At 37.4% G+C, this 19,562-nt stretch overlaps 1 protein-coding gene across 2 annotated transcripts in view; it reads right to left on the minus strand.

Annotated features, from left to right (window-relative positions):
• The window catches only part of LOC127415840 (5'-nucleotidase domain-containing protein 1-like), an 83,122-nt gene that overhangs the window by 43,589 nt on the left and 19,971 nt on the right, over positions 1-19,562 (minus strand). The gene's annotated exons all lie outside the window — the stretch shown is intronic.

The raw sequence follows: 19,562 nt of genomic DNA on the forward strand, positions 1-19,562 counted from the left end.
CGAGTGTTTACCACTGTGAAACATCACCATTTCTTCTAATAACACTTATTAAGCATTTAGGCACTGAAGACAAAGGTTTGTTAAGTTTAAAAACTGGAATTTTCCCCCATTCATCCATTATGCAGGTCTTCAGCTGCACAATTGTATTGGGTATTCGTTGCCGTATTGTGCGCTTCATAATGCACCACACATTCTCGATTGGAGATGGTCAGGACTGCAGGCAGGCCAATCTAGCACCCGCAATCTCTGCTTATTTGGCCAGTATGTGGTTTGAAGTTGTCCTGCTAAAAAATTCAGGGATGTCCCCGGAAAAGACGGCGCTGGATGGCAGTATATGCTGCTCCAAAATTTGCACATATCTGTCTGCATTAATGGTGCCCTCACAGATGTGCGAGTTACCCATGCCATGGGCACTGACACACCCCTGGCCCATACAGACACTGGCTTTTGGAACTGACACTGATAACAGCTTGGATGGTCCTTGGAGGGGTAGTGGTGGCTCAGCGGTTAAGGCTCTGGGTTACTGATCAGAAGGTCAGGGGTTCAAGCCCCAGCACTGCCAAGATGCCACTGTTGGGCCCTTGAGCAAGGCCCTTGACCCTATCTGCTCCAGGGGCGCTGTAACATGGCTGACCCTGCACCCTGACCCCAGCTTAGCTGGGATATGTGAAAAAAAAAAATAATTTCACTGTATATGTGCAAATGTGTGATAAAAATAAATACAATTATAATTATTTTCCTCTTTGGCCAGGAGAACACGGCAGCTGTGTTTTTCAAAAACTATTTGAAATGTGGACTCATTGGACCAAAAAACACGGTTCCACTGTGCTATTTCCCATCTAAGATGAGACCGAACCAAGAGAGTTCAGCAGTGCTTCTGGTCAGTGTTGATGTAGGGCTTCTGCTTTGCATAGTAAAGACTTAACTTGCATCTGTGGATGCAGCAGCGAGTGGTGTTGACTAACAAAGGTTTACTAAAGTTATCCCAAGCCCATTTTCATGATATCCATTACAGATGAATGATGTTTTTTAAGACAGTGACGTCTGAGGGATCAGAGATCACACGCATTCAGAAGTGGTTTTCGTCTTTCCCTTTACACACCGACATTTGACCAGATTTCTTGAATCTTTTAACTATATTGTGCACTGTAGAGGGTGAAATGCCCAAAATCCTTCCAGTTTGGCTTTGGGGAACATTGTTCTCAAAGTGATTGGATTATTTGCTGAAGCATCTGTTGGCAAATTGACAAGTCTCGAATGATATATACTATGACAGTGGTTCTCAACCTTTTTGACTCCAAGGCCCCCAATTGTCGGAGAAAATATTCGAAGGCATCCTATGTAGGCTATTAGATATTTATATTATAAGATATATCTATTGTAAGATATTTCCTTAAAACTTGTGATTCCAGAAATGTCTAGAACTATATATTCTTCATAAAAAGCAAGCTGTTGAAGGGAGTTATAACATTTTTAGCATTTTCAGTAAGTTGAATTATAATAATTATATAACAATTATAATAATCTATCATATTTTAAATAATTTAAAGAGATCTTGAGGCCCCCCTGGAAGTGTGCTGAGGCCTCCTAGTGGGTCCCGACCCCCTGGTTGAGAGCCACTGTACTATGCCAAGATTGCTTCACCTGTTTAACATCTGTTTCACATTGCCTTGTTATTTTAACTCGTCACATTTTTATTAGTCTTAAATTGCCCGTCTCAACTTTTTTGGAGTGTGTTGCAATCGTCTGATTTGAAATTATTGTACATTAAAAAAAAACAAAACAATGAAATTCACAAGGTAAAACATCATATAATGTTTAGTTGTAGTGCTTTCAATATAGCAAAGGGTGAATATAATTTACAAATCACTCCTTTTTGTTTTTATTAGCGTTTTTCATACTGTCCCAACTTTTTCGGAATTGGGGTTGTAGAAGCAACACGAGATGGCGTGGTTGCTTCAGAAAATGTGCTTCTCATTTCTCATTTTGTTTTTGGACACTATCGGTTAGGTTTAAGTGTTGGTTAAGGGTAAGGATGTTTTGTTAACCTCTCATTTGATTTTAGATCACTACTGGTCAGGTTTAGGTTAAAGTTTTAGTTTGGGGAGGTATGTTTTACTTATTAAAACCTCCATCTAATATTCACCTTTAAAACCTTGTCTAATTACGACACCATTTCACTCACTTTTGGCTCTCCCTGCTGGACATTTCACTGGAAAACAGCAGCCAAATGTGTAATAAGTAGAGGTTTGCAACCCAACCTGGGCCCGACAGGACCCGAGAACCAGACAGGTTTCGAGCCGGGTTCAGTCAGTTTTTCAACTATGACTTCGGGTTTGTAATTAATAATAAACAAGCTTACCGAATTTGATTTGCGCACATGCTCTCACTCACAGACGCGTGAATTGACAAGTTACACCTGCTGCCTTGGGCAATTCACACCAACGTGTTTTTACGTGCGTCTGTTTTTCTTCAGCGTCTCGCGCAGGACTGGCACTGTTTAAACACCGTGTCAAGTTAAAAAGAACTTCAAATTTTCAAAAAACGCATGTTGAGACACCTACATTCTGTTTCATTCTTTGTTCTGCATCTAGATTGTTTTTAGCGCAGTTGTCACAAAGATTCAATGTTCTGAACAAGTTCATGCTGCATAGAGGGGACTGTTGCAGTGTTTCATATTATACCAGATTGTTCTGCACCAAGTGAAGTTTCAGCAAATAAACGGTAAGGCAATGCTTTTTTTTCTTTCTGCTCAAGTGTACTGAGGGGCTGCCATACCTTGTTAAAACTGTGTATGTTTACTGTTTCAGTACTGTTACGAATGTTGCCTATATGCTTACATAAAATACAGCCAATTGCAACAATACTTGCTAGGAGAAGAAATTAGATCGTGAGTGATATTGGGTTCGGGCTTAAAACGTTCGGGCCACACAGTCTCAGGCACGGTTGGGTTTCATTTTAAGGCCCGTGCAGACCTCTAGTAATAAGGCACATAATTTCGTTTTGCAAACATATTGCCACGGTCATGTAATGTTCATGAGACCAGGCTACAATTCAGCCTGCCAAATGCGCTGACTCGCAGTCTTTTGCTTTCGGTTGAGTTAGTACACACAATACATAACTAATCGCAGACCGGTTGTATCAATTACTAGACCATTTAAAAAAAATAAATAAATAAAAAAAAAAATCAAGCTTTTTAAGCGCTCGCTGGGACAGTGCGCACACCTGACAAATTGTCAGCCAGATTTCATACAGGATTTAAATCTATCGTGAAAATCTACTTCTTGTCACAAACTAGTCGCTGACTCAAAACATCAAAGGTGACAAATCACATGTTGTGTGCAGTAGCACTTAGGAAACTTAATGGCCAAATAAAAAAGCGCATTGCAATATTCACGACTTCGCTTAATACTATATTGCCAGCAAAATCATTGCGAATATCCAATGTATCGCCCAGCTCTAAATGACACATTTGAACAAATACAGCTCAATAACAGTGAAATACATTCCTTGATTCCCAGATTTTTCATTGAGCATGAAACAATCTAGGGAGATGGGTTGGGGATCCATTGTCCACAGAAATAGTGAGATGAAATAAAGGTTAAACTTGGTTTAAGTGCTCCACCATAAGCTCTGTCTTTGGAAATCTGTAGGTGTACCATTTCCTTTGTGTGTATTTGTTATTCTTGCTCAAATAAAAGCTTAGAATAAAGACCCCATGCCAAGAAGGACTATACATTGCACAAGAATTGTGCAGTCAGAAACTGAATGGATGGGAAGTGATATGGGAGAACAATGGATGGCAAAAGACGTAAAGAGGACATTGAGCTTTGGGTGGGAGTTGGATAAGACTTCAGAGTCTCAGACGCCAGTTCCAAAGTAACTCTTCCCCTAACTCTTTCCCTGAGGCTGTGGAAAAGTGTGGACGTAGCAATCTGTCATTACAGAAACCAAGCCTTTCAATCTTTGAGAATGAAGGGAAAGTTCTTCAGTATACATGCTCAGTTCAAAAACTCTCAGAAGTGGAGATGGAGATTAACGTTATCTTATCCCACTAAATACTCATACACAATGTCATAATTTCTGTCATGTATTGAACATTGTTGTGGCAATTTTTTATTCATTTTTTTGCCAATAAAATGATTAATAAAAATATGCATATTATTTCTGTCACATAAAAGTTATAACAATTATAATTTTTGTGGTAATGCCAGTGAAAATATTGTTAGGGAAAGAACAAATCTGAACGGCAGCAGAAAACAATTCTTACCATTGAGCCCTAACACTGCTCTAGCAACAAGCTGGAGTTGCAACCAAAAGCCCATGGACACAGCGCCATGCCTAAAACCTGTAAACCCTGACCAACAGCCATAGAGAAAATGCTGACTCAACAGAAATAGATTCAGGAGAAATCAACTGGTCCACAAGAGAAGTCCATGCAGACCTGACCCACCTTCACCATGTAATCAACATGGATCTTGGAAATCCTTCTGATGAATGACTCTGCAATTAAATGATACAATCTCCATAAACAATTCGCTGTTGAAGCTGAACTAGGCAAGCCTCCCTCAAACCCAGCCAGTGATGACCGTAACAGCTGTATGAGTCACTAAGATGGTAATTCCTTCTTAAATTAAACACTTTCACTCTCTCACAGTCAGTCATTAAAATAGAATGGAAAAGACAGTACTTATGTTAATGACAGGTAACACAAAATCATACAATCCATCCCAAATGGAAGGATAAACTTCTAGACACTTCAAGAAAGATCTGGGTTTAACACAGGACTGGAATAATGCAGTACAAATATTTAGATATATAAACCAAGTAACTCAAGTAATTGTAATGCAGTTCCAGTAAACCTTGCCTTCATGGTGAGGTCTAAAGCCACAACAGCAGGGTGTTGTGGGCTTCTGTGATTGAATGGGGGGCATTTAAACATTTATACACATCCAAAACAACCAGCAAGTTCAACATACAACCCAGTTGGCGAAAACATTAAGAGCGTAGCTACGCCAAACTCTTCCCCTCCTTCACACTCAACAGTAACTGTTGTGTAAAGGGTAACATGGGCAAATGAACAGTTTTATTAGATCTTCAAGCCCTCTTTTTTTAAACCAAAACATCAACCTTGGAACCATGGTTTCCAATGAATGTTGAGTCAACAGGGTCAGCATTGAGAATATTGTTTATTTTGATGCTTGTATAGTATTTAAAGGTGAAGTGTGTCATTTCTGAGCCAAGATAATTGCAAAAATAATATTAAAATTTTCCAAAATAATTCCAAAAGGTTTCCCAAACATTATGCCTGTCTGCCATTGGTCAAACAAGTGGTTCTGGCCCAAACTCACGGCATTGGTTGAGTCAATAGCTGGGTTTCCATCCAACTATTTTTATGCACATTTTGAAATTGTATTGAAACCCTAGAAATGCAAATAAACTCACAAAATTGGCAAAAAATTGTATGCGCTAAGAGGACGTGGATTTTCTAGAGTTTCGTATTAGTTAAAATGCACATTAATGTGAAGGAAACAGTTTATTTGCAAAATGATGATGTGTTTTGACCATTCGTGCACGTGTTATGAGTGTGTGAAAAAGGGGTATAAATCTTTGGGTTGAAAGCAAACTGATTCGATTAATGATTCAAAGGTTTTCGATTTGATTAAAAAATTTCTTTTTTTCCCCTTTTTCTCCCCAATTTGGAATGCCCAATTCCCAATTCCTCGTGGTGGCGTAGTGACTCACCTCAATCCGGGTGGCGGAGGATGAATCTCAGTTGCCTCCGCGTCTGAGACCGTCAATCCGCGCGTCTTATCACGTGGCTTGTTGAGTGCGTTACAGCGGAGAATAGCGTGAAGCCTCCACACGCATCCATGCATAACTCACCTTGTGCCCCACCGAGAGTGAACCACATTATAGTGACCACGAGGAGGTTACCCCTTGTGACTCTACCCTCCCTGGCAACCGGGCCATTTTGGTTGCTTAGGAGACCTGGCTGGAGTCACTCAGCACGCCCTGGATTCGAACTCATGACTCCAGGGGTCGTAGTCAGCGTCTTTAAATCGCTGAGCTACCCAGGCCCCCCCAAAAAATACTTTTGCAAGTCCAAAATTATTAAATTCGTTTCACAATGAAATTCAATTCGATTACCAATTAAATTCTGTATTTTTTTAAATGCCTTTATAGTGTTTTTAAATACTTCCGCTAATGTGAAAAGAAAGGCAAACTACTTAAGATTGTTTATTCCACCAAAAGTACATAAAATACATGTACTGTACATACAGGCTACTTGGAATAAAATAACAGTATTAAAGCTGCAAGCAGCAATGAATGGGCCCTCGCACCCTGGTGCACGTTGGGGCTGCTGTGCCAGGGGACTGTCACTCCAATTTCTTTTTAGCATTTTTTAGCACTTAAATGTTAAGAGTGTATCACAGTGTAAAACATGTCATTTCCTGTTGCCAGTAGGTGGCACTATGACTATAACTGGATATTGGCATGTAGATGTATTCAGGCTGGGACTATTATCAAACATGTGAAGTTTGGGGCAGATTGGACATTGTATGTATGAGTTATAACAACTTCCTTTTTCATTGCGAAACATCAAATTTTGTCAGACCGTCACGGCCATGCTGTGCAGTGAAAACTCAAAAACTTCGCAATTTAGAATCACCAAGGCCTTTAGATTAGAATAACCAAATATGAAGTAGATCTGATGAAATCTCTAGGAGGAGTTCGTTAAAGTACGAGGCCTGGAAATGGCAAAAACTGAGCAAAAATTGAAGAGAAAAATCTAAATGGCTGACTTCCTGTTGAGTTTAGGGCACAGGTCCAAGAGACTTTTTTGTAGGTATTGGCATGTTACACAAGTGCTATTTTCGTACACGTGAAACGTAGTGTAAAGCGCACATCGTTGAAAGTTTGTAGGTTGTGCTATTGAGCCATTTTGCCACACCTAATTCTGAAACACACATCAGATGTAAATGTTCGCCACTTCTGATGCGTGTGCAAAGTTTCATGAGTTTTCGAGTATGTTTAGGCCCTCAAAAGTGCGATTCATTTGGGAATTCGTGCTCGGGCCCTAACAAGAGTACAATGTGCCAATAAAACATTTCAGAGCTGAACATACAGTAGCTAGAACAGTATTCCATACAGTATTTCACTATAAAAAGTCTTTGATTTTTTTTAAATAATTTGCATGGCCTTGAAATCACAATTTAAAAATTCCCTGATATTTCCAGGTTTTCCATGATAGTGGGGACCCGGAATCAGTAAACTAATTAAAATATTACAACATTAAAGTAACATCATCTGACTACATTCAGTTTCAAGGAAAAGATATAAGCAATCATATGTGACATATGTGATGTTTTCTGCATACAAAGTCCCCAATTAAACAATGATAAATGGCACTATTTTGGCCTTTTACATTTATGGTCAATATTTGCCCCCTTTATTTGATTTTCAGGGGGAGTTTTTACCTTTATGAGGGCACAATTTTTTTTTCTAACAATTTAAAACATAATCTGTGTCTTATCTGTTTGTCAAATTGTCATTTTAATCAATTCATTAATACAAAGTCTGAGAATGTATTATGTCTTACCCTAAAATTTACATCAACATCAACTATATCAGAAGGCCATTTTTGGCCTTCACATTTTTAATTTTGGAATAATTTGTTTTATTTTTAATGCCATTTTTGCCCAAAGCTCTCCTTAATTTCTGACCATGTAGTGAACACGAAGCGAGTTGGCAGCTGTATCAAAAGGTTTGAGCGCATTTGACTCGTGACAAGGGCGTTATTGCAAGGCGTCATTTGCTCATGAGATAGTGGCCATCCGGAGGAAATGTCAGACAAATGTCCCGTGAAGGGTGATGGAAGAGTGCAGCCCGCATCTGTGAGGAGATAACTCTGAGGGTGTGCTCCGGGATGTGCTAGATAATGAAGTCACGCATGTCTCATTTAAATCCCACATGTAATTAATTTAATATTTATATACTCTAAAATATTATATACTAATTTACTGAATCGAGATTCATTCGATTTTTAACAGTTTAAATCGATCATTGACCAACACTAATGATTCACGATTCAAAAATCATATTTTAAGATCGATGGATATGAATTGGCAGGATTAGTAATCAATACATCGAGAAAATGAGTTAATCGTTACACCCCCAGTGTGATAGCTTGATGTGACTGGCCCAAACGAAAGGTCCGACCATGACACACAATTCTTCGAACATAAGTATTTGCAACCCGGCCGTTTGCAATGTGTTGGCCAAGAATTTGGGTCTGGCCCTTGTGAGGTTAATATTGTGTTCAGAGGCATTGTTTTGTTTAGGTTTCAGTCAGGATTCGAGCAGTCAAGAGGCAATAATAATAAGTAGATATGATTGAGCTCACAAAATGACTTGCTTTGAAATCTGTGCCCAGTGTCAAGGCCCAGTTATTGCATGACAGAGAAAGGTTGAGCTTTCATCAATATATAAACATATTCAAACGTGGAATAATTTGATAAACAATCACTTCATCCTCAAAAAACAAATATTGCCAAATATGTCAACAAAAATCTCTGAAGTCAAGAACTGGGTTCCTGCTTTAGTTTGACTTTAAACACAGTGTCGTTGGCCAGTGTTTGTTCGAAGGATAACAAAGCTGGCATACTTATCTCATAGACAGAACTGAATAGACTATACAGCCCAAACAACATCAACCAGTATTTACATTAACTGCAATGCTGTGTATGTTCCCACCCAGAACCAATTACTGCCATGTTGAACTGTGGGACCTCTACATAAGTCTACTTCTCCAACTGGTCAGAAAACTGTCCTGAAACTAGGGATGTGCAAAACAACACATTTTCAAAATCCACTAGTCAGTGAGTTACCTGAATGACTAGTTGACTAATTGGAAGCTCTGTATTATTAGGCTGGTTTCTGGTTCTTGTTTACATAAGACAGGCTTGTGTGTTCAAAAACAGCTAAGTGGAATGCAATGTAAAAGAACGCAGGGATCTCAAGACATGTTTTTCAAAGTTGGGTTATTTTTAATCTGATGTGTCATCTTAAAAACTCAATGCTCATGGCAGGACACCAGTGACGATTGCTTTAAGACAACAAAGGAAGCACGGCTTCCCTTAAAATTGTATTAAAATTGCACAATGACATGTTTATCAAACTACATATAACCTCTCTATAATTCAGATAATTATTGTCCCAGGTCAATATTTAAGGCAACAAAAGTGTGCAACAGCATACAACACTTTCGCAATGTTCGTTCCGATGATGTAATCTGCATGATTATGTCCGTCTGTGTTCGCGGACGCATGGCCCATTGACCAGCATTGAAGTTGTTCTTCAACAGGAGTCTAAGGCAGAGGCATGTCCCATTAAGTTTAGAGGAGCAATAGATCAATGTTCATTGTACAAGAGGCTCTTAATGCATCATTTTGGGTCCCGTCCGGACGCTATGTGTCACTGGGGATCTATGGGAGCTTCATGAGCGCAATTTGCATGAGGAAAATGATCTGATTGTTTATTGGACAGTGGGCTTTCAATAAATGTATTTCTATCCCACCTGGAAGCCTGGCTTCTCTATCTGATGATTGGTCAAGCTCTCAAATGGGAATGAACCATGTAACAAACGGCCAATCATTGAAACCGTGATGTACGTGAGTGACAGCATTTCGGATTAAAACACAATCACTGTCATTCAGTGGTTGCAGAGTGATCTGCGGATGTGTTCATTTAGTGATTACAAATCTTCACTTTTGTAAATAAAATTGTAAATATAAGGTTCTGTAGTTTTGGTATTTTACTTCCATTTAGTAAGTTCAACAGTTCATATTTCTTATTGTTTTTTTGTAAGTTGGCAACAGTGCTGCTTTTAAGGGGCAAAATGGCAGACGCTGCTAATGTTGTTGACTTAATTTATGAGAAATCAATCAAATCAAAATGGACCATTTACTTAAAAAAAGGTAGAGCAGACTTCACATCTAAGTTGCCTAACTAGATAGAAATGGGATTTGTTAAAAATAGGGTTTAGTGGGCCTGGGTAGCTCAGTGAGTATTGACGCTGACTACCACCCCTGGAGTCGCGAGTTTGAATCCAGGGTGTGCTGAGTGACTCCAGCCAGGTCTCCTAAGCAACCACAGTGGCCTGGTTGCTAGGGAGGGTAGAGTCACATGGGATAACCTCCTCGTGGTCACGATTAGTGGTTCTCGCTCTCAATGGGGCGCGTGGTAAGTTGTGTGTGGATCGCGGAGTGTAGCATGAGTCTCCACATGCTGTGAGTCTCCGCGGTGTCATGCACAACGAGCCACGTGATAAAATTTGCAGATTGACGGTCTCAGAAGCGGAGGCAACTGAGACTTGTCCTCCATCACCCGGATTGAGGTGAGTAACCGCACCACCATGAGGACCTACTAAGTAGTGAGAATTGGGCATTCCAAATTGGGAGAAAAGAGGATAAAAAAAAATAAAAAAAATAAGCATTTAGTTATGCCTTATAATATATTTTCAGATTGCTTAAAATTGTTTTCTGAATGATGCATGTTCCTGCACAATTCATTTATTGGTGCTATAGCTTGGCTGTTTATGTGGGAGTGGTTTGGGTTTCTAAGTCTCTTTCTGTCTCTAATAAATCCAGACAAAGCAGAGGCTAACATGCTGATCTTTCCACTGTAAAATTACTCCGGTCATAAAAGATTTCATCATGGTTCCATGACTTCATCAGACATGTTTAACATATAAACAAACAGGGAGTAAGTCGCCATGTCAACATGTGTTGTGTTCACCTGATCAGTTTTAACATCTACAGCTGAAGATAGATACAAATATGTATAATGTGCTTATAGCATGAAACATGAACAATTAAGGGATTTAAAAAAGGCAATTTTAAACTCAAACTGATCACAGCACCAAACTGTACTTGGAGCTACACAGCACAGTGTGAATGTTGGGGGACAAAATGAATACAGTATGCATTTTGCACCAGGGTTCCCACTCTTTTCAAGGCACAATTTTCCAGGACATTTATTGTGCCACACGGTTGTAATATTTAAGCAAAAACACATGCAAGTTTGTTAAAATTGTAGTTATTTTTTCAAAAATAACAGGTTAATTCAATTTCATCATCATCAAAATGGTGTCTAATCAAATTAATTTGTTAAAACTTTAGTAAAATGAAATACAATCATTTTAATTCATTCAATTTTTCAACATAATACTGCATTATTTTTATCAAATGAAGTGCTTTTCTACAAAATCCTCACAGCACAATCCGAAACAACACTGGAGATATTTTTGTCAAATAAAGTGCTGCACAACAGAACATCACAGATGTGAGTTATTGCTTTAATACATTATTATTATTATTAAATTGCATTAAACATGATCTTTTTTCCCATTTCACGTGTCCATTTTAATCAAGCTTTTACTTTTGCATTTCTGTGTGTTTTTGACGGTAGTTTCTCACCTCTGGATAAGCAGTTTGCTACATGTCCCTGTGTGATTATTAAACTCCATTAAATTAAATTAAATATATAGTCTGAATGTGCTGCATGCTTTAGAGCACGCTGCTCACTGTCATCTACCACACACATTCACACCCAGAGCAAGTGTGATACTCATTATGGGGTGTTTTCAGTGTATGAGCGGCCAGCTTCACACATTCATATTGAAGCACGCAGCACATGCAGATCATATATTTATTTTAATAAATCACATAATTTTGCGGTTTAAATAATCACACTTGGACAGAGATTTTTATGACTGGATTCAGTGATTCCATTCGTGTTTTCCGCATCGCGGAAATCAAAGGGCGCTACATGTGGTAACGGCAGTATAAGCAGACTCCGATCATTGAATTATTGGCTATTAATTTACATACTGAAGTGTAAAATCTGCGGTCCGACCATCGTTGTTGCATAACGATTACAAATCAAATGTTTTTGTAGTTAACACAGCAGAAGTGTCAGAACTAAAAAAATTTGCACTATATCAATACTTGTACATGTAACAAAAACCTTGTCAGCAACACAATCAAACTAATATATTTTCCAGGACAAATAATTATTTTCCAGGACATTTAGGTATTTTCCTCATTTTCCATTACTTTTGCATGACTGGAAAACTGTATTGCAATATTCCAGATTTTCCAGGATTTCTAGGATGCGTGGGAAACCTGTGCATGCTATGCAAGCTGTCAAAAAGTCAAAATGAAACATCCACAACAAATTTTACTTCCGTAACATGCCGTATTTACGAGTTAAACACGATATTGAAAAAAGTAAGATGAGACTTGAATTGTTTCTTTAGGAATTGATTGGGTTGTGAAAGGTGGGTGTTTCATATCAGAATGGAACCAGACTTTTTTTTTGAGGAGATCATACTCGAAAGCATCTACCGATGTTTTTGCAATTAATTCCTGACCCTTTATAATATTAACATTATCTGACATTAAAAACAAAAGCAATGTTGATTTTCAAAATATTTAGGTGGGGTTGACAGATAACCTTAGAACATTATGAAGATTATTGACACTGTCAAGTCTATAACTTTTAAAAATACACTTTTATAAATAAAAGTTCCAGGTTTCACGGCGATGCCATAGAAGAACCATTTTTGGTTCCCCAAAGAAGAACCATTTTTGGTTCCCCAAAGAACCTTTCAGTGAAAGGTTTTTAAAAGAGCCATTTTGAAGAACATTTTTCTAGTCTAATGAACCCTTTTCCACTTCAAAGAACTTTCTTTTGTGGAACCATGAAACCATGCATGCTAATAAAGAACCTTTGTGTGTGTATGAGTGTACATACACTGAATACATAGTGTACCACTATGTAACTTATGTGCATGAGGAAGGTGTAATATTAAAATAAGTGTGGATGTTATACAGTGTATGTAAAATTCATGACAAGGTGCTGCCAAATGAAGTAGAAAAAGTATTGTGGATAATGGTTGTCTGAAAGAGTTGAGAATACACACACACACACACACAAAAAAAAAGAGATGCCATGCTGAGAACGCAATTGACACATGATCATGAGTCATCATCCTCTCACAGAAATTTTTTCAAGGTAAACAGAAGTAGAAAATAAAGATGTAAACAAAGAATGCCATAATTACATGTGTCCTCTCCACATATGGTTATGAGTGGAACATTTGGCTTTAAATAGAGAGGAAAACAAGGTGTCAACTGCACAGAGCTCTAGAACAGGACTGCGACTGAATCAACAGTTCAGTTATTTTAGCTTACTCAGCTCTGATGTGTGAAAAAAAAAAAGTTTATGACTATAATATATTGAAGCTACACTTTGTAAGATTTTTTTTGTTAGAAATGAACAAAATTTCATTAATGAGCGAGTAAACCAACGACCCGTCTTCCAAACCATGTTTTTCGTTCACTATGATTCACTACGGTAAGTCTAGAAATTTTTATTTAGAACTGTCGGGACGGATTTGGTGCGGAATCGCAGGCATACGTCATTCGTCCTTGTATGTTTACGTAATGTCTGTAAGCTCAGAAAGAAGGTCTGGCTGTGGTGCGACTCGCACAAGTGTTGGAGAAACGGGAAGCGATCGCAACAGCTGTTCAGCAGCGGCGTGAAATCACTCTCCTCATGGATTTTTAACGGTTTTTAACTGTTTGGTGAAGTTGTTTGCCTGATGTAATGCTTTCAGATGTTTTCTGGTAGGGTTTTTATGTTTTAATGAAACTAATGTGTACCGATCGCGATGTGTTTATAAGTTTCATTTTTTTCCGGTGAAGTTTCGGTTACATGTTTGCTAATTTTCATGACTTCTGAGTATTTTATAACATTGCCGCAGTTTCGAGATTCCCAAAGTGTGTGTCTCTAAGTATGTGTGTGCCGCTGTATTCTTAGGCTTTTTTTATTTTTTATTTACCTCAGTCACAGAAATGCACAAGTTGAAAGATTATTTATTTATTTTTGCCTGATGAAGACCTAATGGTCTAAACGTTGCAAGTAAGTGTAAACCAATAAAGTATTTTTAGAGCAATAAATCAGTTTAAGGACACTTGCCATTTTTTTTCCTTTAAACAGATCCCTAAGAATGTACGCCTCTCTCAAGTTGTTTATAATGTACTGATTTCAAAGCACAGTAATGTACTGTATATTCATTTGTTAAGTGTGAAACCAACTCTATGTTGTAACTTTACTTCCAAATAAATGATTAAACATTTTTCTTTTATTGTGATTGTGATATTGCATATTTCTGTGAATTATTTTCATGTTCAATAAAGTATTTCAGCATTATTAAATCCTCATTTTGCATTTTTATATTACAGTGTTATTGTTTGCAGTGTATAGACCTACTATTGTAGTATTACGGTTCACTCGCATTCTCCACTGAGGCTGTAAATTGTTTGTATACAAATATAGTGTCTTCAATTCAAGTTTAACCTCTTAAATTAATATGTGTAGTACAATACAAACATGAATGTGTACTGTGTAGTGGATAAACCACTTTAATTATCATATTAAAATATAATTAAGAGTGTTGTTTATCTTCCACAAAGTAAGAAATATTGGTTATAAATGTTTAAGCAAATAACATATCAACATGAAAATAGCTCGTCAAGGGTGCGTTCCGTTCAGAAGTGATAATCTCTATGCCCTATTTCTTTCGAAGACTTTACTATCCACACTAAGAGCTTTGAAAGGCTAAAAAGGTGTGGGGCTCAAAAATAAGGGTCATTCGGAACTCACTTTTTAAGTATTTTTTACTGGAAATCTTAAAGCGATCTTACAGCATGACAATAATGGTTGTTCTCCCTTCAAAGTGCCCTTTGGAGGGTGATTTATGCTGTTTGGAATGCAGTCCATGACTCCACTCTGTAGGTAATTTCTGGGTCCTCGCTCAAACCATGAGATCCATCAGCAGTGGTGAATCAGTGGCAAATCAATACAGGTTTAGATTAAAGCTACACTATGTAACTTTTAGCCTTCTAGCGGTTGAAGCATAAAACTGCAAGTTGTGTTCCTCCGCAAGTAACTTGCAGTTTTATGCTTCAACCGCTAGAAGGCCAAACGTTTCATAGTGTAGCTTTAATCTAAACCTGTATGACTGTTCTTTTCTTGTTCAAAGTATTTATGTTGGGGACAGTCAGACTGCCACAACCTTAGAAGAAATGTATTTTCCTGAAAAAAAGGTTTTTTCCAAATAAAACATTTGAGGGCCAGAAATGGTCATAAAACTTCTTATAATTTATATTTTCAGGGGGGCTAGGACACCAGGCCCAGTAAAAGATTTGACTGAGGTTGAAATACTCCCCTTCCTTAACAAGTGTAATCACACACTGCTGTTCCTCCTATTGACTGTAAAATAGCAATAAAGTGCCTTGTGTAATAATGGGCCTCAATGAAATGATACAAATGACATGTTAAACTATGTGCCTTTGAACAACTACCATCTGTTAAAATAACTTTGGTGCTAATATAAGGTGGGCAACAAGCAAAAAGACGAGCAATTAGCTCATTAAAAACAGATTTACAAGATCCATTTTACAAAACAGATTCTACAAAATTTGCACAAACAAAATATTACTTTACTCTGCATACTACTATAAATATTAGATGTCAAAAGACATATTGGTTTTACTGGATAATCGCACCAATAGTTGCTTTTGGATCAACACAGGTAATTGCAAATAGATAAAAAAAGCAAACAAATAATAACTGTTTTGATTTAAAACAAATGTCACTTATTATACCTATATATTTTTATTTTTTGGGGGGGTTCCTGTTTGTTATATTAAAGGGATAGTTCACCCAAAAATGAAAATTATCTCATCATTTACTCACTCTCATACCATCCCAAATGTGTATGACTTTCTTTCTTCAGGAGAACACAAACAAAGACTTTTAGAAGAATATCTCAGCTCTGTAGGTCCAGACAATGCAAGTGAATAGTGATCAGACATTTGTAGCTCCAAAAATCACAAAAAGGAAAAACAATAGTAATCCATAAGACTCCAGTGGTTAAATCCATGTCTTCAGAAGTGATATAATAGGTGTGTGAGAAACAGATTTAAATGTAAGTCCTTTTTAAATCTCCACTTTCATATTACATCTGAAAGTCACATGTGGTGCCTGTTTAATTTCACTTTCACATCTGAAAGTGGAGCTTTAGAGTAAAAAAGGACTTAAATATTGTTCTCTTTCTCACCCACTCCTATTATATTGCTCCTGAAGGATGTAATCACTGCAGTCTTGTGGATTACTTTTATGTTTCCTTTTTGTGATTTTTGGAGCTACAAAGTTCTGATCACCATTCATTTGCATTGTATGGACCTACAGAGCTGAGATATTTTTCTAAAAATCTTCATTTGTGTTCTGCTGAAGAAAGAAAGTCATACACATCTGGGATGGCATGAGGGTGAGTAAATGATAAGAGGATTTTCATTTTTGGGTGAACTATCCCTTTAAGGTTATAAAAATGAGCGCTTTGAAGAGGTTTTGTTAAGTTGTAGTTTTATACAGGACTGTTTAAGTTTCACCAGTTTAAATTTTTACATGTTCAGAAAATTTTGTATTATTTTCTTTGATTCATTTTGTATGTAAATGTTTTTATTTATGTTATTTTATTTATGTTATTATATATTTATACCTCTGTTTTTAATTATATAAATGATTTTTTTAATAATAATAATAATAATAATAATAAAAAACATTTTCATGGCTGAAGCAATATTGTTAATTTTGCAATAAAGTTCAGCACTATTTTATAATGAGTGGAATGTTTTCATTCATATTATTGATTTTAAAAACTATCAGCCGTTTAATCTGCTACTGACCTGTTGTTTCCACTTTAGTTATTGGTATTGGCAAAATTCACTATCAGTGAAACTCTAATAAATATTAACTTATTCCATTGGTTATACAAACAGATAGACCCGACCCAAACTCAAGCCATTGGTCGAGCCAAGGTTGATGTGTCCGGCTGGGCACAGCAGTTAATTACGCATTGCAATGGCACCGGAAATGATGCCTAAAAACAGGTATGGTTGACTATAGAGACAAACAGTAACAAAGTTCTACTGTGCCAGCCAGGACTAAAGAAAAACTTAATTATAATAATGGTCAAAAACTCAAGCCAGTCCTAAAAAGAGTCACTCAATCAGAGCAGCAGTGAGATATTTCAGAGAATTACGCAGAATTCTTTTCTTAAATTCTGCTGCTTGCCCTCTGGAGTTAAGTCATAAATTTGATGTTGGGAAAATGAATCCACCATGGTAACCAATGCCTTTACCAGTGGTTATTACAGGACCATTTTAGAGTCTATGGCAATAACACCATTTTCTCTGGCTAGCCAGTGACTGTTTTTTTTTTGTTTTTTTTTGAGGAAGAATAATTTATGCCTTTAAAGTTACCCTTCACATGGGTCAGCTGGGTCTTTTCATGGTGAATTTACTCATCTGAACAGCCTCCCATTAAGGGTCATTGTCTGCTTTTCCAACTCCCTGTTACAGTCACTGCAGGGACTCAAATCATAGGTGCTAATTACAGGTGTAATCGGGGTACAAAACAATTTGTGATCGGATCACAAAAACCACATACGGAGGTAGTCAAAAACGCATGTGACCACACTGCATTTGATAATCCGTCCTGGTGCATCTGGGACACCAGCGATGCACCACCCCTCACCTGTCAAACAAATGCTGTGCTAAAACGAGGGTTTAAACTTTGCCGGTTACGAGGAGCTTTAAAAATAAATAAATACATAAATAAATAAAATAAAATAAAATACATACACAAGCACAAGAACTTCACGGATCTTCTTCAGTGTGTCTGATATCAACATGCAGTGACACAAATGACAAGCACTCACACCCGAAGCTCAGTTAATACAGGTAGGGGAAGATTGGGTAAGATGCCCCCACTTAAGAACACCGTGCATTTTAAATTGTAACGTATCTAGATATACGGTACGTTTAGCATGTACAGGATGATGGTGCATCATCCAATATATTATCAAGGGAAATAAATAGAAACATTTGTTAATTTAGTTGTCATAACACAAAATTAAAAATTATGAAAAGGGTCCATCTTACCCCACTACTGGGACAAGATGATCCCTCACCTGGGGCAAGAAGTTTACTGTCCAACATAACAGAATGTCACAGATCACTGTTTTCCAATGACACACAATTAGATCAATTAACTTCAAAACTGTTCAGATGGAATAAATCTCAAAAATGTTGAGATTCAGATGAAATATCAAGATTAAGAGGAGCACAGCCATTCAATAAAGGTGTTGAGATGGGATTTAGTGCCATCTATGGTCAACAGAAAAAGTTAAGGTGGTTTCTCCCATCTTCCCCTACTCCCCTAAAGTACCTGAGAAATGTGCTCGAAATGTTGCATCTGTCCCTAGATTGAATTTCAACTGCATCTGGGTGAAACAGTGCATCAGTTTTATTTCACACGGTTTTATTCTTTGTCTTTTGTGACTTTTGGGGGTTTAATATCATGCAGTAACATGCAGAGATAGAGACTGATGTCTGTCATCAAGAAATCAGAGGCCCTCCCCACAAAATACGAACACAAATAGTCACAGAAGATGCATTTGAGGGACCACATGTTATCAGAGCACCCGAGATGCATCTTAATACCAGGTGTAAACAGTGTCACTATCTCTCCTGGAGAAAATGGCCAATCCCAGACACCAGCCCTCTGACTGAACACTAAATAACAAAATAAATTGTTTACTGAGACCAAAACATGCTAACCAATAACATAGAAGCTAAAGTGGTAGTAACCATCTTGTTGATGCCTCTGAAGGTTTATGAGAACATCCACATGTATTTCAAACACAGCTACCTAACATCAGCCAGCAACAACCTTGGCATTTGAAACTGTACGTGTGAAGTTTCCATTTTGGGAAGCAAGATGTGTCAACACTACCTTTAAGTGTTCTGGACTCTAAGCCAACCCCATCAGTCAATGTTGTCTCTACCTACAAGTTTTCAATTGTGCAGTCACTGGACTTCAGCACTAGGAGCTGAAGAGTTTAAACAAAATGTAGGGGGAAAAAAAGCAGAATTTACCTTCAAGAGGAAAATAGTAGTATTTTTAATCGACTTGTGCATTGCTGATCTTTCCTAAAGATTCACTGAAGGCTAAGTTCTCCTGAAATTATAAGTTTACGGAAATAAAACGCCCTCAAAAGTCCCAGGAAAAGTAAATAACTGATACACATAATTTAGCTTTATGACTTGGCTAACAGATGGAAAATCTTTAATTGTTTTACTACTTCAATGGAGATAATTGCCCTTTTGAAGTGCACAAAAACTACAAAATCAAGAACAAAAAATAAACAATCTGGCCAACATTTTTCAAGCATGCCAGAGACTCTTGGCCATAAATAACATGTCTATAAAAATACTAAACAGATTCATAAAGCTAGCAACAGATTATAAGAAAACAAGTCAAATTATCTTAATACAATGCACAGTGTCTGTGAAAACATAAACCTGTACGTTTGTGTAGCATTTACTTTAAGAGGCTTGTACACTTCCTGTACTTCCTCTGCAGGC

This window comes from Myxocyprinus asiaticus, chromosome 25 (assembly GCF_019703515.2).
Source record: "Myxocyprinus asiaticus isolate MX2 ecotype Aquarium Trade chromosome 25, UBuf_Myxa_2, whole genome shotgun sequence".
Classification (NCBI taxonomy): Eukaryota; Metazoa; Chordata; class Actinopteri; order Cypriniformes; family Catostomidae; genus Myxocyprinus; species Myxocyprinus asiaticus.